The sequence below is a fragment of the Rhinolophus sinicus genome, linkage group LG04, assembly GCF_036562045.2.
Source record: "Rhinolophus sinicus isolate RSC01 linkage group LG04, ASM3656204v1, whole genome shotgun sequence".
NCBI classification, from domain to species: Eukaryota; Metazoa; Chordata; class Mammalia; order Chiroptera; family Rhinolophidae; genus Rhinolophus; species Rhinolophus sinicus.
The window spans coordinates 64,753,314-64,774,510 of record NC_133754.1 but is presented as its reverse complement, the minus strand read 5'-3'; the positions used below and the strand labels follow the sequence as shown (position 1 = coordinate 64,774,510).

General features: G+C 36.7%; 1 long non-coding RNA gene across 1 annotated transcript; it reads left to right on the top strand.

The window, feature by feature from the left end:
- The first annotated feature begins 502 nt into the window (after positions 1–502).
- On the top strand, positions 503–5,103 carry LOC141571301 (uncharacterized). Its single transcript, XR_012496063.1, has 3 exons — positions 503–743; positions 2,161–2,285; positions 4,689–5,103. It is a non-coding gene; the product is annotated as an uncharacterized LOC141571301 (long non-coding RNA).
- Positions 5,104–21,197: the final 16,094 nt, after the last annotated feature.

Sequence of the window (21,197 nt, the reverse complement as noted above, 5' to 3'; positions counted from 1 at the left end):
CAGGTCCTTTTTCCAAAAGCCATTTTCAAAGTCAGAATATTTCTTATAGGGGTAAAAAGAGAACATAATTAAATTCAGAGCAACAAATAATATTGTCTATTGTGTGCCAGGTCCAGTTTTACCACTAAATTTTTAAAAAGAACTCTATGTAGCTTTTTGTTCTTTTTAAATAAAGGAGATAGGGCTCAAGTTCTTTTTCTCTCCATGCAAACTTATTTCTAAATTCAAGTCACGATTTTTAAAAAAGTCACTCTTCTAACACTGGGTAAATGGCTCACTCTGCACTTAACTATAGAATGAGGGCAAGTCAGTGGGAGATCTGTGTTTGACAGATCAACCCACCCACCTTTGCTAAGAACATTTATTGTCCATCAAATTTATCTTTGGCATTTGCTTTTCTAAGTAAATCCATCACCTCTGCTTACTCAAGAAATGAAAAGGCTGAAACAGTATTCTTTGCCAGCTTTTTTCTTTTATAAATATGGTTAGTAGTTTCCACTAAAAATAATTTAATTTGAGATGGTGCTGTCATTGCCAAGTAAAGAGAATGAGAGAGGTGGAGATGACGGGAGAGAGAGATACTCACAGGAGAAGAAATAAGGGTGAAGAGGAACAGTGATCAAGATAACATCTAGTGTGTGTCTAGCATCATGCTTGGAGCCCTGGAGAATGTGGAAGAAATAAAGTAAGATGCTTCCCTGCCTGATAGATGGAGGGTTCACCTTCTGTGGCCACCATGCAAGGTAAGCAACGAGGCCGTGCCTCTAATGATTCTTGTTTTTTTCATCAGAGCCTTTTTTTGCCCACACAATTCCCTGCAGTTTGTCACATTCGGTCAAGCCAGGGACTATCACTGCTTAATTCACCACTGTGTCCCCAGCACCTCCCCTGATGGGTATGCAAATATTTGTTGAATAATAAAATGATAAATGAAACAAACAACCACAAATATCTGAGTGGAGATTTGTAGTGGGGAGTCAGACACAGATGGAGAATTTAAAAGTGATCTGGGTGGGTGTAAAGTTAAAATTTACTCTATCAGAATTTTGCAGTTTGAATTAATTTCTGTCCAAGGGTGGTATTTGTACATACTGAAGACAATGCTGGCCTCTCCAATCTCTCTTCATTCTCCACAGCCCTTTGTGATGGTCTTTAGTGTTTGACAAATATCCAGGTTCTTCCCATTTGGGAACAGGCCACATGACTAGTTCTAGGTGATGAGTTTAAGTGGAAGTGAATACGTCGTTTTCAAGCAGAACAGTTAACAGGTAAACTAAGACCTCCAGAGCTTTGTGTTTTCTTTAGCCACAATTACCAACACTGTTCCCAAGAGTGACTAATCTATCAAACTGGGCCTCGGATGCAGACACTGGCAAACAGAAAAGAGGGCCCCGCTGATCCTCAATGATATGTAAACTGAGCGAGGGACAAATCTTAGTTGATCTAAAACTCAGATGTTCGTGTTGTTTTACCATAAGATAATGTAGCCTGTCTTGATCAATATGCTTCTTCACCTGAAATGTGGAAGGAGGTCCACCCCACGTGTCCCCACGTCCTCCTCCTTGTTCTTCGTGTTCTCCTTACCTGACTTATTCTTTCCTCCCTCTCCACTTGCTGAAATTCTCACCTTTCTTTAAAGTCTCAACTTGATAGAGTCCTACCTCCCTCAAAACCTTCCCTGACTCAGTACTCAGAGCTGAGTCCTTCCTCTGGACTCCTAAAGTCCTGGTTATCGGAGCTATTTGTTTCTTATCTATTGCTTTGTATGCTCATTTTTCAAGTGAGCACATGTTATTTCCTCACTTAAATACAAATCTCTTGAAACCATCTGTGATCATGTTAATCCTTCATTGAATCCCTCAAAACCCCTCTTAACTTGAATGGAATAAAGTACCCACAGTCCTGCTGTATTTATTTATTTATTCCATCAACAGATGTTTAACAGTGCCTACTGTGTGTGTGGAAGAGACTACTTAGTTGTTCATCAGACAGGTTTGCTTTTCCTCCTGTGCACACAGCTAGGCCACCCCTCTCAGTGCCCCTCATACATGCATGTGACTGACTTCAGGATAATGAACGTGGCTAGACTGATGCTGAATGAATTCTCTCAGCACATAAAAAGAGCCTGCTTTGACTATCACTTTCTTTATTGATTTCTAGAACATGCTTAGAATTGACAGGCTAACGCAAGCAGAGTCTCCCTGGATGACTGTGTGGAAAAGATCCACCATCCCTTCCCATCAATTCACCATTTGGACTTTCAAGTGAATAAAACTTTTGTTGAGGTAAGCCATTGAGATTTAGGGTTTTACTTATTAGAGCTGCAAACATTATCTTAACTAATAAAGAGATTTGAGAGTGAGGGATTGTCATTTTTAACATCATGGTCAGGAAGTTCTTATTGAGAAGGTAACAGTTGAGCAGACTTGTAAGAGAAGGGAGGGAGCCATGTGACTACAGGGAGAAAGAATGGTCCCAGCAGAGGGAACAGCGTGTACAAATGCTCGAAGGCAGAGGCACGGCTGGCATGGTCAAGGGACAGCAATTAGCTCAGATTGGAGCAAGGAATGGTAGAAAAAGTAAATGAGAAGGGAAGATATTGCCAATGTTTCAAGGCTTGAGGCCCTTATAACCCTGTTGTAGGCACTGGACCTAGTCTTGTCCCTTCTTTTTTGAAGCCCATGTTAAATTGCATAACTGCCTTTGAATATCTTATACCAAAGTAACTATAATATATATGAAATGTAGTGTCCTAATTATAATCCTCTGTACCATATTTTAAAATTTCAAACTCCGTCTTAACTTTGTTTTGCAGCTATAGCAATATTAATGTGCCCCATGTAGATTCAGAGGAAGGAACAGCTTGCCAATCCTTGAAATCAGGCCATAGGCACAACTAAATTATGAATTTTCTTCAAGAGGAGAGAAGAATTTACAATCGCCCCATACTTCATACAAATTCATAGGACGTTAGCGATTGCTGTCAGCTACCAGTGCAATGGGAGGTCAACCTGAGATGTCTCCATATTTTATTCTGCTCTGGAGTTTGTTCTAAAAATTGTCTTTTCAGGTGAGCTTCAGGTCAGAAAGATAACTAAATGGCTGTTCTTTCATTCCCTAAATATAATTAAGCCATGAGATTTATTAGACATGGCTATTAGTATGTTCATTTTCTGTCATCTTAATATTTGAATAGCATAAGTTTAAATAGTTTCTTTTACTATAGTAAGAAAGTGACCAGTATAGAAAAATGAATGAGCAAATTTCACAAAGAAAAAGTTTGTGAAAGTAAAAAGTAAAATACCCAGTAAATATATGGAAAATATTTAATTGGTACCATAATAAAAATGTTCTGGATATACCTTTTATTTTTTTAATTCAGCAAATTGGTTAAGTTAAAATAACATAAATCACAAAGATTCTTTTTGACAAAGATGGGAAAACTTGCTCTATTGTACATTACTGATATAATGTAAACTAGAAAAACCAGTTAGAGAACAATTTGGCAATATGTATTAGAATCCTTAAAAATACATGTATTTCTTAGCTCTCACGGGAGGGCCTAGAATTAGTAATACCATACTGGCAAAAAGCACACTCAATGCCCAGATCTTGGTCATTAAATACAATTCTTTAGTTAAAGGAATGGAGGCTCCTTGGAGAAATGATTGATTATAGGGCTGAGCATGGAAAATAGAAGATAAGAAGCTTGGAGCTTCTTGCAGTGCCAGAAGATAAAAAAAGATAAATAAAAAAACACACGAGCCAGATAGAGAAAGACAAATACTGCATGGTATCACTTATATGTAAAATCTAGAAGGAAAACAAAAAAGTCAAACTCATAGAAACAGAGAGTAGCTTGGTGGTTACCAGGGGCTGAAAGGAGGGGGAAATGTGGGGAGGTTGGTAAAAGAGCACAAACGTTCAGTTGGTAAGATGAATAAGTTGTAAGGATCTAATTTATGGCATGGTGACTATAGTTGATAACACTATACATATATTAATAAATGAAATTTGTTAAGACAGTAGGTCTTAAGTGTTCTCATCAAAAATAAATAGGTAACTATGTGAGGTGATGCATGTGTTAATTAACTTGATGGTGGGAATAATTTCAAAATGTGTATGTATATCACATCATCATGTTGTGGATTTTAAATATATTACAATTTTATTGGTCAGCTAAACCTCACTAAAGCTGGAAGAAAATTGGAGCCAATCTGAAAGAGCTGGTCAAAGCTAGAACAATACAAGGAACAAAAAACATTGTACTTAATTATAACCGAAGAATAAAATAAATAATTCTGAGGGTCTTTTTTTAGTTTCAATAAATTAAAAACTTAAAAAATAGCTACATTAATAATGTCTGCAAAATGGTCAACTGGGTCTCTGATTATACTGAGAGTTTTTTGCACATAGGCATCTAGGAGTATAAAGAGACTCCCATCTGCCAGCCAGTGTTTCTTCCCCTCTTCTTCCTTAGGAACGGAACCTGTATTTTGTTCAGGGTAGCAATGTGAAAGATTTCATTTTCCAAATTCTGCCTGGCAGCTAGGTGTGACCACTTGACTGAATTCTGGCCCGTGATGTGCAAAACAGAAGGGAATTATGGGCATTCCATAAAAGGAGCTGAGTCAGCTAAACTACACTCTTTTTGGCCCTTCCTCCCTTTCTCTTGCTCCTGCTTCCAGTGGAGCTGTGATGGTTGGAGCTCCAGGAGTCTTCTTGGATCGTATGGTGACCTGGAGGATGGAGGCTTTGTGTACCAGAGCATAAACATAGAAAGAGCCTGGGTCGTGGATGAATTCCCAGAACTTTCATACCAGCCACGCATTGCTGACTTCCTGACTACTTTTATTTTACTTTGGGATTTCTGTTACATGCAGCAACACTTAATCCTAACTGATACTTATCTCACTGTTCTTTATCAAGAGTCTGATGTCTGCAAATGTGTAAAAGTGTGGCAAGAATCACTTTCAGATACACAAAAGATCTAAAATTTAATATAATGTTATTGACACTAGGATTCTCCAAAGAAACAGCTATTGAGACAGTAAAAATGCATCATTTATGTGATACACTTCACTCAGAATCTAGTCATACAAAGGACCCAAGTAATGATGACTTCTAGATTATTATTATCAGCTATCTGATTTGATACATGAGGAAATGGTCCAGAGAGGCAGAGCACCTTGTCCAAATCACATAGCAGTGCAGGCAAGACTAGAACTCATGTTCCTTCACTCTTGCTGCAGTGATCTTTCCCCTCTCCTGAGCCCTTTTGCAAGGTAATACGCTCCACCAATAAAAAGTAAAACAAAAAATAAATAAATAAATGTCCATGCATCCATACTGATATCAATCATTCAATCAATCAATGGGGGAGAGGAAATCTTTCTTACAGAACAATTCTAAACATTATACGCAGGTACTACCCTCTTTAGGAAGAGGAGCTTAATGTCTTTCCCTCTGGGTGTGGACTGAGCCCTGTGACATGCTTTCAAGGAATGAAGTATGGAAAAGGAAAGAAAGCAACTTTACAGTAGAGAAATCTGAGACGCCACTCTAAGCAAGTGGTTAAGATTAACATTACTAGCAATAAATCATGATGATACCATATACCCTGATAGGATGCAATAAGAAGGGTACCTCACCTCTCTGGTATTTTCCCAAAAAAACTCATAATTCCAATCTAATTATGAGAAAACATAGGACAAACCCAAAATGAGTGATATTCAGCAAAGTGCCTCACAAATGCCCTTCAAAAATATCAAGGTCTTATAAGACAAGGAAAGCCTAAGAAATTGTCACAGACCTGAAGAGACAAACGAGACATGACTAAATGTAACATAGGATCTTGGGTTGGATTCTGGAACAAGAAAAAGACACTAGTGGAAAAACTGGTGCAATCTACATGTAAATACAATCTATGGTTTAGATTAAAAAAAACACACACAAAAAAAAACTAACACCCCACCCCCCGCAAAAAAAAAAAAAAAAAAAAAAAAAGTCTCCTTTGACTGAGCAGTATCATTCCCAGGTACTTATCCTGTGGGAACAGTTTTGGCATGTGGTTCTCAAACTTCAGCATACAAAAAAGCACCTGCAGGGACTGTTACAACCAGCTTGCTGGGCCCCACTCCCAGAATCTTATTCCGCATGTCTGGTGGTGGGGAAATGAGGGAGATTTTGCCTTTATAGCTAATTCCCAGCTGCTGCTGCTGCCACTGGTCTGGAAAACACACACTGAGAAATACTGACATATGCAGACATTTACTACCAGGATGTTTATTACTGCATTTTCCCAAAAATAAGACCTAACTGAAAAATAAGCCCTAACATGATTTTTCAGGATGCTCGTAATATAAGCCCTACCCAAAAATAAGCCCCAGTTAAGACTGTCAGCCAGAGAGATTCATTTAGTATGTCCGTTGCAACACACGACAGATGCATTGAATTATAAAATAACAATATTAATACATAATTAAATATTAATACATAATACTATTGACATTAATACTTAAGATAAATAATAATATAAATTATAATTAAGTATTTGTAAATACCCAAGCAGGCGCCTTTGGATGAGAGTTAAACGCCTATGTAAACAGATGAACTCGACTTATGGTCGAATGACCAATCGGAGTACAGACACAATGCACGAATAACATGTGCACTTGATAATGAACGGATGTGGTTGTGTCTAATATGAATCTTCATAATTCAATACATTGTGTCTTGTAATGGATGCACTTAATGCACTCATGTGAAATAAAGAAACATTTTCTGAATTTTGGTACCTGCAATTTTTCGTCGCTTTTGTGTGGACCATCATTCTTAACTGTCATCATTATTGTTGCCACTCCTGTCTCGTAAGTCTTCGATTAACATTTAATTTAATGGTAGATTTAAAGGGAATCATATTTTGACCCCCAGACAAGATGAGTGCAAAAAGAAAGAGCTATTCCATTTAGTACAAGAAAGGAATCGTGGAGAACTCCCGGGTCAAGAATCTTACGGCTTTCTGCAAAGAGAAGAAGAAGTTGGATCTCCAAATGGTCAGAAAATGGCGAGCAGAGTACAATAACCTCAGTCAACAGGTGGATGAGGAAAATGCTAAGAAATGCAAGTGTAGATCAGATCGGCAACCGTTATTTCCTGAGCTGGAAGACATCATCTGTGAATGGATTGCTGACAGGAGAGCAAAGGCTTTGGTTGTGTGCAGGGCTGATATTCAAGCATTTGCCCTTGCAATGGCACCACAGTTAGAAATATCTCCAGAAGAATTCAAAGCATCACAACACTCACTGGATGGCTTCCTTCAGCGATATGAACTGTCTCTAAGATTGACAACACTGTTCAAGCTGGAAGATACTGAAGTTATTAAACGTGCACTTGCATTCAAGTTCTTTGTTGATGGCATCGACTTGTCTAAATACCAACTCTCCAACATGATTGCGATGGATGCAACTGCAGTGTTTATGGGTCAAGGATCTCATATGACAATTGACCAGACGGGTGCCTCATCAATCTACATTCCCTACACTGGTTACAAAAGTGCAATATTACTTGTATTTTGGCGATTTGTCTGGATGGCAACAAAGCCCCATCCCTAATCATCACTAAGGGCAAGAAAGATAAGGTTGAACGTGTTTCAGGCATTTGTGTTTTTAAAACTGAAAAAGCCTGGTGCACACAAGCAGTTATAAGGAAGTGGGTCAATTTAATGCTGCCACTTGTTTTGCGAGGTGGTCAAAGATGTCTGCCAGTCTGGGATTCAGCCAGCACTCACTGCGCTAAAGACAGGAAGAACTTCCTTGCAGAGAGAAGAATAGATCAAATAATGATTCCCGCAGGAATGACTGCCTATCTCCAGACTCTTGATATTGTAATAAGTTAGCCATTCAGGGACCATTTGTGCATGGAAATCAATGACTACATTGAAAATAGAATGGAGAGAAATCAGCGTGGAAACTCTGTGAAGCCTAGCCTGCAAGAGGTTGTGACTTGGGTGAAGAATTCATGGGATAAAATCACTGACAGCTGTGTTGCCAATTCACTATGAGCAGACTACGTGGACAAGAAGTGCTCATTTAAGGAGAGCTCTGTTGCTGGACACAAGAGATTGGGGCCAATAGTTCCACAGGAAATGGAGTCACAAGAAATTCGAGCCGGAATTCGGGGTTTGGAGAGTTATGACGACAGTCCAGAAGATGATATGACTGTATTTGAATAAATGTAGATTGTTGTACATGAATAAATGAATAGTTGTAGATTGTTCTACATGAATAAATGTAGATTGTTGAACATGAAAAAATAAAACATCCCCTGAAAATAAACCCTAATGCATCCTTTGGAGCAAAAACTAATATAAGACCCGGTCTTATTTTCGGGGAAATACAGTATCTCTTGGATTACATAATTTTTCCTTATTATCTCTTTTTTATTTATGTTTCCAAATCTTTCAAAGTATTTGCAAAAGTTTCAGATGCTTCTATCATATGTATCTGTTGCTTCTGTAATGAGAAAAATATAATTTTAGGTTTAAAAGGCAGCTCTTTTTCACATGATATTCTTAATACTGAAATGCAATTGTTGTGATATGAGCAGATTGGTGCACAAGAAATGCTATTAGTAGCTGCTTTTTTAAAAATCAATATTCAATTTATTAAAGTGAAAAACTGAAGAGCTAAGTTTTCCCTGAAGCTTAAGTTTAACCTAAAAATAGTATTATTATAAGTCTAGTAACACTTAACAATCACTTCCAAGGGAACTTTGATATTTTTTACAATTCTCCTAAATATCCTGTCCCATTTACAAATTTGACTAAATTCTCTTAAAACATTTTAAATTTTACTTATAAATGTAGATTCTAGTTTTACATTTTAAATTTAAAAAAAACTTTCCCAGATACTTTGACATTGTATGTAAATCTATAAAATTATACTTTAAAAATATAGAGAATCTCAAACTCTTTAAAACATTCTAATATTGTTTACAAACTTAGCCAAAAACTCATACTTTTCAACTTAAAATTCCAAGGCTGTGACTCAGTGACACATTTTACATTGTACTCGTAAGGCCTAATCTTCCAGAATTTCAAAATGCTGAGTTCTCTGAAATATGACAATCATTTTAAATGACAAAAGTGAAGATTATTTCTAAACCTAACATAAATGATCAGTTCTATGGGTCTAATTTACTTCTTTATATATATACTGTTATGGGTTGAATTATGTCACCGCCAAATTCATATGTTGATCTTCTAACCCACAGTGACTCTAAATGTGATCTTATTTGGAGATGGGGTCTTTATAGAGGTGATTAAGTTAAAATGGTGGGAGAGGGGTGGAGGAAGGGGTGGGTGATACCATAAGGCAGCAGAGAGAATGCACTTTGAAGACCACTTTGACTGTTTCACAAGTTAGGGAAAGCTGAAGAGCTGAGAGTTAATAACTGGAGGGAAAGCAGTATGAGGAGGTGAAAATAACTCCTTACTAGCAGGAGTAAAATGTGTTAACAGGGAAACACCTTAGAGAAGTTAATATATTCATCTTTACCCACCATTAAAAATTCATTCCTTTGGGATAAGTGACAGTGTCTAGCAGAGTCCACTGTTAGCATATTTATAATCCTGTGTAACTTGGCAAAAGACTTAGTTTCTCTGCCTCTCAGTTGCCATATTTATAAAATGAGGAGAACAATTGTCACAAATACTGCATCGTCCTCCCCACCGCCTTCTCACTTTGGAACTCACCATTCCACAGGACTTGAGAATGCAAGCAGCTTCGACTCTTAGCCAGAGGGCTTTCTGTGTCTCCTAGGAACAGCCTTCAGCGAAGGACTAATAAGAATTACTAGGCAGACACCCCAGTTAGCTCACCCCAACTCTGAGATGTGCTCTACGCAGTCTCCCAGAAACCCCTATGGATGAGCCCCAGTTGCCCCCAGAATTCCCTAAATGCTCCCGAATTCCCTAAAGAGCCTGCCTAGAATTACCTCCCAAAGAAACTACATACACTCAAATCCTTGATTAAAGGTCTGCATCTGGGAGAATGCAATCTAAGATAGTAAGGTACAATTAACAAGATTGTGTGAGAGGGGGAAAGCTAAACTTGGATATTTTGGGGGAGTGGGAGAGGCAGTCTCCCATTGTATAGTGGAAAGAACCCCAAAATTGGAGTCAGAAAACATGACTGTAATTCTGGGTCTGTCACATATTAGATAAATACATTTAGAAAATGGACTTCTTTGAATTTTAATATCCTACTTTATAAAATGGAGATAATAATTGATAATAAAATGGGATAATACATGCCAAAGTGTCTAGTACATAGTAGGTACTCAAGAAATACTAATTCTCCTCTTTGTTCATATCTTCGTGTTATTAATATGCAGTTGGAAAGACAGTGAGCTGTCATAGACAGATAAAATACTTTCTGTCAGTCTGGCTTAAATTTGACTCCAGTCCTGGCCTCAGCATATAATCTTGGACCAGGTACTCAATAAAAATTAGTAGCTTTCCCCCCTCTGCCAAAACTGGGAGCATAAAAGGCCTTTGTATTAGAGAAATGAGGAGATCTTACCCTGACTAACAGATGTCCCAGATGTTTATGATGTAATCAGAATTATAACATGGAATTAAAATATTATATAATGTGGTTCCCACCCATCACTGTAAACCCCTTTCCAATTAAAAGCTCAATTCCTTTAAGTTGTGGGAAATTTATAAAATATTGACACATAAGTCCACTGCAGTCAATTAGTGTGAATTTGAATCTTAGCCTCCATAGGTCAGTCTTCTGAAACAGATTTGCCAAGTGACTTGTACCTGAATGATCAATCAACTGTACTTCATAACGTTGAACCAGCTACAATAATATTGTGCATGCAAGTGCACACACACACACACACACACACTATTGTTTTATTATACTTATGTAACATGTACATGATTGCTTCTCAGTTCATTTTTGTCAGTCACTTTAGCTCCAAAGAACCAAAGAACTTTGCCCAATTAACCAGAACTTAATTGTATTGGTTACTTGTCCCCATTGGAGATAGAATTATTATTAATCCTGAATTTTAAAATGGTCTATTTACAGAGATTTGTGGTGTGTTGATAATAAAGAAATACAGTGGTACCGCGGTTTCCAAACGTCTCCATGGACGAACATTTCGGTTTATGAATGCTGTACATTTTATGGATCTATGATATCATTAGATAGTAAAATTCATGCTAAATTTGCAGTTTTAGGGGTTGATTTTAAAGATTTTGCATTACTTTCTATGGGGAAACCGTACCTCGGTTTTCAAACGTTTCAGAACTCGAACAGTCTTCCAGAACAGATTATGTTAGAAACCCGAGGTACCACTGTACAGTTCTTCACCTACTTCTTTATAGCAAATTCTCAACCTTTAAGGCCCTCTCAAATGTCAATCCTTTAGTAAAGACTTGTTCAACTGCCCCAGGTAGGGGGCTACCATCCGTAAACCTAGAGTACATTCTTACTGATACCAGCAGCATTAGTGAGCCCTCCTTACATGGGAGGTTGTAATTCCTCAGTCTCTTGTGAAACAGTAAGCTCTTCAAGGGCTGTATCCACATCTCTATGGCGTTGTTTTTGTGTCTAGTACACAGTAAGTGCTCAGTAACAGTAGTTAATTAAGACAAACATTCTCCTATACTCTTTATGTTCTTCCCAATTTTCTCGCAAGGGAGAATTCTACTGAGATTATTAATCTTACAACTCATGAGGCTTTACGTTGAAGGATTTTGGTATTGAAACTTTCATTTTTCTTAATACAATAAAAGAAAGAGTTAACACAATATTTACTCATGAAACTGGCTGATGGCGCTTCTTATGTCCAATGTGTAAAATTAGCCGATTATCAGCTTTGTGCCATGTTTCCTACTTTCCGGCTTGTGCTTAACCATTCTACAGGTCAACCAGACGCTCATGCAGCACTCTAGGTGTGTGCATGCTCTTGACACTTTCCAAAGGTAAGCCAGGCATCAGGCAAGAGAAGCTGTGGATTTTCCTTGTAATTTTCCTAAGGCCAGCCATTGAAATTTATGTGTCCTGTTTGTTGTGTTTCCAAAAACTCATAACAGTTGGTATTTGAAGGCAAACCTTGAGTAACTACCTCATCAGAGAAGACTCTAATGATAGATACATAGGAGTCCAGTGAGCAGAATCTGTGTGGTGGAAATGAGTGGGCGGATGCAATCTGATATCTATCAGTCCTGCTACCATGCAAGCCATTTAGCAATCACAAATGACCTAACCAAAATGCAGTCAGCACTCCCAGAGTAGTGCATTTCCATTCCTGTCAAGGTAGCACAAAGGATAAATCAGACCCTACCAGGGGGAGAATAGAAATGGCTTCTGAAACATTTTTCTTAAAACCCTTACCTCGACTGCCTCCATCACAGGCAGCTGTGTTATTTGCTGATTTTAATATTGATGATTTGCATTCACACAGAAAGAACTCAGGATTACTTTACAAATATTCTCTTTAAAATGTACACTGCTGTTATGAAATAAATACATGGTTAGTTGCATTTTGTTCATTTTTCTAAGCAGATCATAAGCCATTGAGTTTGATTTACTTAGCAAAGAGTGACTTAATAATATACAAGAGATAAAATTACTGCAAAGTAATGCAGTTAATATTCTTGACAAATGTTCTAGAAATTCTATATCACAATCTAAAATACAAATTAAATATTCTTATTCAAATGCTGCTGCCACTTTCAGAACTGAGATTTGGACAGCCTCAGTGGTGGAAGTGCTTCATTCATTCTTTGGCTTTTTAGAAACAGCCAAAAGACATCCAAGACCAGTGAACATAGTGGAAAGCCCCATTGCCCGACAGAGGTTGAGATGAAAAAACAAAACAGGGATTTCTTTTCATGTATACTTGCTAATTTGACTTTCTGAAAATTTTCACATTTCCAAAACTGTTTTAAAATATAGCGGCATCACTGAAGAAAAAAAAAGAGTGTAGCCTCTTAAGAGATGCATATGTCAAGTCAGTATTTGAATACATAGGTTTGGGTACATCTTCCCTTGACCTTCCATCTCTGCCCCACCCTGCCGCCATCAATAATTTTATCCCAACTCTTCCTGTACCCATGAAAGGATTACTGGCTTTGTATATCCATCGCAATGCTCCATGCTCTGAGGAGACAGTGCACCGTGTCTAGCCTAATTAACTACTTATTTCTTACATCCTGTACTATCTGTTATGGACTCAGAGCCCCACTGAGGGATGGAACAGCCAAGCAGATGTCCAGGATGCCAATCTATGTGGAGCAATAAGCATTACTGGGGTGATTGAACATTTCTGAAAATGAAAGATTGAGTAAATTCTAATTACTAAATTTCACTTCCTAATAATAGCAAATACCCATATGCAGTCCAATCTGTGCCAGGCACTCCTTTAAATGTGCTAACTATATTAACTTCTTTAAATTTCACAACAACCCTGTGATGTAGGCATATTATTATTCCCATTTTACAGATGATGAATCTGAGGCACAGAGAGGTTAAATAACTGTCCAAGGTCACACAGGAAGTGGAAGAGTCTTTATCTCATATGGAGAAACTGTAGGTGTTAGGAGAAATACTTCAAAAACCTCTTAGAAAAGTGCTTAAGACACTCCCACCCATCCACACTCCCAGATTATGCTCCAGAAACGACATTCGTTTAACTCCTTACTAAGAAGGGTGAGCCCAGGGAATGGTCAGGGATTTTCTTGGCCGAAAGTATGTGAAGTCTGGGGCCAGAACTGCCTGTGCTGGACAAGGAAGAGAGTCTGAGAACCACTGCCTGCTACCAGGGTCCTTCTCCGTCCTTCCCCCCAGGCAGCTCTCAACCTCTCCTCCAAATAATGTGAGCAAATGATCCAAGAATACAAGTTTGAAGGTGTAAGTATATTAGCTTGCTCGGGGTGTTAAATTATTAGCCTACATGAGAAGGCTATACATCCTTGTCAGAGGCAGCTCAGATTGAATGTATTTCAGTGCAACTGGGCTCCCAAAGTAATTCAAAAAGAGAAAGAAAAGAAAGAAGGGCACAAGTCTCTGAGCAAAGGTGATGCAGGAGCTAGCATCATGCTCTGATGACAGGCTGGGGTCTGACTCCCTAATTCCACCAGAGCTCCTGCCAAGAGACTGTGTAATGGGCTGCATTTGCATGTTTGTGTCCTGTTGGGAAAGAACCGGGGCTGTCACTTTACTGTCTAATGCCACCAGCATTGTTGCTGAAGCAGTGAAATCCTTTTCTTCTTTCAGTGACATGTAGGTTCTTCACATCAAGAGTCTCACAGAAGTTTGTATGCTTGTAGCTAAGCCATCGGTAGGCAAAAGAATATAGAAATGGAATTTAATGTTTGGAAGAGCCTGTCTTACCTGCACTGAGGAACTTGTCTCATTGAGAGGTTATCAACTGATTTTTAGAGATGCACCGTTAGAAATGTGCGATATTCCGTTGTCTGCCATCTACTCTGTTCCTTTCAATTAGGCTGCTTTTTTACATAAAAAACTGTTTCTTAAGGTTCTGTTTCTGTTTAGGAAATGATCATGAATACCAGTTGACTCTTTAATATAAGCTATATCATACATTTCCAAGCTTCCATCCAATGAACTACCATTTTCTCTTCACTTCCAACAATCTTAACGTTGATCCCTAAGCAGAAAAATGTTTGTTGGTCCCATCAGGACCGAGTTATGCGTAAATGAGGTTACCAACTACGTAGTAAGAGTTGAGGCAGGTCTGGTAAGGGTTGTAGTCCCCAGATATTTCTCTCATCTACTTGGATGCAGCCTGCGATGTCATTATTAGCACTTCTTCCTTCAGTTTCAGATTTTGATGTTGTTAATGGTTGCTCCTTCCCTAAGAGATACACATTTCAAACAGCAATTTGTACTTCAGTGTGAAGGATTTTTCCAAGAGCAGTTATAATAGATTGAGGTCCAGAGAACATGAAGGCGTTGAGTTAAATGAAGAAACCGCCACTGTACTATGTACAGAGCAGTGTGTGTGTGTGTGTGTGTGTGTGTGTGTGTGTGTGTGTGTGTTCAGATATTTTAAAACGAGACAAAACAAAACCAATCTATGTTCCAACTTACACAAAAATCTGAGAATGATTAATGTCAGTAAACTGATTCATGTAAACCATGGGATCCAGAGGACAATCTGTAAACCAGATTGCTCATTTATTCATGTTTAGAGGGAGGAGTGTTTGGCCAGAGAGCTTTGATCTGTTATCTGTGTGGGTCTAATAATTATTCAACCTGGATTTTCAAGGATTATACTGAAATTCAAATATTGTGTCACATTTTTCCTACAAATACACTCATCTCTATGAGACCACACATGTCCAGATATCCAGATTGTTGGTGTAGAATATGTGGAAAATGACAATCCTATACTTAGGATAATCCTTTTAGTTAGGTTTCCTACTCAGGAATGCACAACACACATAGAGCTTTGCCTGGTGGTCTTGGAGTCAGAAAAAAAAAAAAAGCTTTCCATCAGGATATGGTCCAACTGATCTGTCATCTTTTTCTCCTAAACTTTCTCTCCTAGAGAAAAGTTCTATGAACTTGTACCATACTGTTTCTTAAAATCAAATTCCTTTGTCCTTACACTTTATCTAGAATCATATTCCAGAAATCTCTGATAGTGACTCCTATGCTGCAATCAATCTTATTTCAGTCAAAAATAGTCTCTCCTTCCTGATACTTGGCTAGTTTCATTCTGCCTATAATTCATGGTAGGTATAACACTTTACATTCATAAATGCAAATGTGTAAAAATTTGATTTTTTTTAACCAAACTTAACGTGCACTGGATGATGATTAAGAAGATGATTTGAATTAGACTATTGCACTAGGAGATCATTCATTAATGAAGTTTGTCTCAAAGAAGAGGAAGAAAACCTGGGATTTATAGAGGCAGGTAAACCAATGGGGTCTTATGGGATTGGAGAAGAGGATAGGGCTCGTTCTGATCTTAGAATATGCCGAGGAAGGGTGGTCCTTTGTGCTTAGTCACTTCCTAGAACATAAAGGGGTGACAAATTAAAGCTCAACATTGTCAGTCTCTCTTTTTGTTAAAGAAGAATATCATTCTTCTTCATTCTATCAGATTACTGATGGTTTAACAAAGAAAAAACAAAACAAAACAACTTTTACAGTCTTTCAGTAAAGCAGATAAGCTCTTCCCGGAAATCTTATCAATAAACCCATCAAACCCTAGCTAGCTTTGACCATGGTAAATACAATTCCTGTTTCATGAGCTTTCTACATCCGCTCAGGTTTTGTCCTACAAGATGTGTCCTACCAGTCATTTATCTTAGAACAAAATCACTCTCTTTTTCTTTAACAGAAACATGTCCTACAGATGCTGCATACAAAGTAGTACCTCCCTGCTACAATTGCTGCTGGTAGAATCTTACTCATACATACTATTTAACCTCTGTAACTTCCATTTCACATAGAAAACTAGGAGGCAGATAACTGTGAACTGTCTGTCATACACCAGTATTTTCCAGCAGACATGCTGAGCTCGTGAATACACACCTCACAGTTTCCTACAGCCATACACATCCTTACAGCACAACCTTCTTAAAATGTAAAAATGAACATGTTCAGTGACAGACTCAAATAATGGTGTCTCTCGTAACATAGAAAATCGGAGGCAAAAGTATATAAACTTCGAATTATGCAATGTACTAATGTTTTGGTATTCCGTCTTTCTTTGAAATGATCTAGGCATTAAAATAATATCTATTAATTAACTCAATTTAGGGTAAACCTAAGGTTTTAAGTTTCATAAAGAGCTTAGAAATTATCTTTCTGCTGACATACCATAAAACATAATTACTGTTGAAATGAATTTTATCATTGTAATGATTTTATTTGGTTAAACACAAATTTATATTTTTCATAATTTTAAATATTAACAGTCTTAAACATTACTAATATAGCTTAATCAGTAAACCAGTATTAGTTTGTGAAGAATATTTCCAAATAAAATGAAAATCTATGTATATATTATTCTTAACCCTAATGAATCACAGAAGACCTGGCTGTTTTATTAAACCAAAAATATGAAACCAGTCTTGCTGCCAAAGCTTTATTTAAATTATGTCTACAACATACCCAAGCTGGTTTCTATAAAGATAATTTTTAAGTCTAGCACACTGAACATATCTGAGATTCAATTTCCTTAATTTCTGGGAAATGTAGGAATATTCAATTCATGTAAGTGCTAATTTATCGTTAAGCTATCAGAAAAGAGCTCCTTTAAGAAATTTTGTAATCTAATTTAGTAATACCATCTTGAGGTAGAGAAATATTATACACTCACACAAAGAGAGGTAAAAGCCTCTCTGAATTAAAGATTCATAATTTTGCAGACATAGAGAGACCCTATAGCTTCAGTTCTAAAATTTCTGCCCTGAGTCAAGCATAAGCAGCTAATTACCAAACTCACTGGTCCATATCAAAGAGCTGTTCTGTTCACAGTGGGTATGAATCTTTAATTTATTTGAGTCAATATAGACAGGTAGACAAACAAACAGAAAAGACTGAGAAACAAATTATCTTGTCTCACACCCCAGAGAATGATCTGTATAAAACCATTTATCCATATACAGAGTTCACCGGATGATCAGGCCATTAAACCTAAAGAAGTCAGAACCAGAAACCAAGTGAATACTCAAGAGGAAGCAAAGTCAAATCCTCGCCTTGCTGCCAATGGGCAAAATTGCAGGGCAGGCATGAGTAGTCAGGCTCACTGCTGGGGCCCCAGACCATAGTCAGGAATGAAGCCCAATGGCCTCTAAGAGGCCTCTGGTCCTGGGTGAGTAAATGAGCTGCAAGTAGGGTGCGAGCCTGTCCAAGGTATGGAACCCAAACTGTGAAAGACAAAGGTTCTACAAAACAAGGAGATGATTGCCTTTAGGCTATTGCAATAGGGATAACATTCATTAATGAGGAACATCTCAAAGATGAGCAAGAAAATTGGGTTTATTGAGGCAAGTAAATGAAAAATCATGAGAAAGGTGAACAGGAAGTCTTATGGGATTCACGAGGGAGATCATCCTTATCTTGGAATAAAAGAGGTCAGTGTGGTCCTTTGTGGTTAGCCATTTCCCAGAATATAAGGAGTGGGGAGATTTCTTGACTGTCAAACCCAAAGATCAGATAATGTTCAGCACTGTCACACTCTCACCTTCTAGTAGATCTCAACTGATATGAGGGTTTAGGGGTCCGGGTACGTATGAGGAGGCAGAGCTGTATATTTTGGAAAAGTTATTCAATTGATTTTGATTATTTTACCTCCCAAATGAAAAGCTCTTATCCTGTCATTGCCTTAAGGTCAGCAATTATATAGTATATCCCTTTGTGTCATTGGAGAAGTTATTTAATTTCTCTCAGCATTTCTCTCTTAGTCAGCAAAATTAGGAGGTTGTAGACGGTACAGTGATGTCTGTTGCATATTTATCCATAAAAAGCAAAAGGTGAGAAACATCTTAAACGCATGTCAGTGGAGGAATGAACAAATAAAATGCTTCCTATTTACACAGTGAGATATAATATGGCAGTTTAAATATATTAATTTGATTTATATACATCAGTACAAATAGATATTAAATTTATAATGTTAAAGAAAAAAAGTAAGAAGGATACCAGCAGTGCAACACTCATATAAATTTAAACTCACAATAAAGAAACAATACTATATATATTGAATACATATATATAATGTATATATACCATTTTGAAAATAGGCAAAAGCTGGGCAAGTCACATCCCAGCCTGTAGTCACCTATAGCTGTTGAGCACTTGGAATGTAACTAATGCAATCTGAGATGTGCTGTAAGTGTAAACTACACACTAATTTTGAAGATTTGGTATTAAAAAAAGAAGTAAAATTAGCTCATTGACACCTTTTTGATGTTGATTACTTGTTGAAATTATATTTGGATCTATTCGGTAACTTATAATATATTATTTAAATTAATTCCACTGGCTTCTTTTTATTTTTTAAATTGTGGCTCTGAAACTAATTTATCATTTTAACAGGAAATCAAATTGTACTTTTCATAAACATAATATTTGGCAGTAAGGAATACACAGAAACATTTTCTTGTGGATAAATCCATCAAAACCGAGCCAATTTTCATAAAAATTTTAGCACATTTTATTGCTTCCTTTTAGATTTGGGTATTATAAAGCAAGAGAAATAAAAGTATCTTTTTTGCAAACCTTCAACACCTTTCTGCATCCGTGCAGAGTTTTTCTTTCACTATCCTCCTTCAGGTTTCAAATTCTAGAATAACTAGTCACTTTGAGACAAAACTATTTTTATCTTGATAAACAAAAACACAGTCCATTACTTTGCCTCCATATTCATACTTTTCTGCCATTATTGTTCCCAGTATGACCTCAAAACTATTAGCAGTTAATTTATCATAGTAACTAACTTTTATTTCACAGAGGAAACTGGGAGGTAAGAACTGTCATATACAAGCATTTTAGCAGACTAGCAAAGCTCATGCATACACATAACACAACTTCCTACAGCCACTCACTTCCCTTCTACACATTCTTATACTGGAAAAAACTAAACATGTTTGTTAATGTAACCCAAAGATATAAGTATTCCACATTACATAAACATAGAAGCAAAGATACATACACTTAAAATTATGCTTAATCGTTTATGTTTTAAAATGTTGTCATACTTAAAAATTATCTGGGTGTCCAGTGGCAACTTATTAATTAACTCAATTTAATCTTAGTCCAAAGCTTAAAGTCACCTAAGGATCTTGGATATTATACTCAAGCTGATACACTATAAAATATGACTACTGATGTTATAAAAAGTTTTTCAGAATAGACTCAAATTAATTGAACACAAATTAACATTTTCATAGTCTTAAGTATTATGTAGGAATATCATGAGCTTTTCTTGATAAATAATCCAATACAAAATATTTAGAAAGTTCACATTAACTAGTTTCATCATGAGAAAACAAACTTCAATCTTATAAGAACAAAATGTACTCTTGTATTCGATGCTGATAAAATTTGGGAAAGATGTAAAGCTGATACTTTTTTTGTTCTTTAACCCAAATTATTAAACCAAGGATTTATCTTAATTGTGTGAACTTGTATTCTTGTATAAAAATATTTTTGAACTGATTGTTTCTGTAAATTTGTTTTTCTTATAAGTCCAATACATTTTAAATTTTACAAGTTCAGTTTTCTGTGTATTTTGGATATATCTCTATGAATCAATATGAGCAGATCTCCTTTAATTTGCTATGTTATAATCTAATTTATTAAACACTTTGGAAGTAAGAAAACATTTGATACTCAACAAAAGAATTATAGACATGCATACATCGAGAGAGCTTATTATTTCAAAGTAAACACAGAAACACAAAAATTCACTTTCCAGAACTCAAAGAGCTTTTTCTTCCTCAGTAGATACAAAATTCTTAATTGATTTGAGTTCACAAATAGACAAAAAACTACTAACAGATTGGATTCTGTACTGTTCCTCATCTAACAGCGAAAAGATCTGTATCTTCATCCAATTTGTACCACCTGGGTTTTGCTTAACACAGTTGTCTTGTCACCTATATTTTCTGTAAACTAGTAGTTATAGCTAGATATTTGATTAGATTCAGTTTTGATTCATTGGCAAGAATTCTTCTTAAATTGTGTACTTAAATCAGGACATGCTGTTTGCCTTTTTTGGGGGTGCTAAAAGTTGATCAGTAGATTCAGATGTTGTCAGCCTGAAACTTTCATTATTAAACTCCCTTTCAGTTCTTAATCTAATGATTTCAGGTTGATGATTGATGCCTAGATATATTATTTCATTAAGGATTGCAAAATGAGATACTCTATCATACTTTCATGATTAATTAGCTGAAATACTTCTATTAAGAAAAAGGTTTTTCTTTGAACAAGGAGGTGACACAATCAAAATTGTACTTTAGGAGAATGAATCTGATATTGATATGATAAATGGGTAGAAAGGAGAGATACTGGGGACAGACAGAATTCAGAATTCTTATGAGTCATCTCTGTGAGAGGTAATGGATGATCTCAGAAAGGTAATAATGGGAAGGAGAGAAATGACAAAACGTGCACTACTTGAAACTGGAG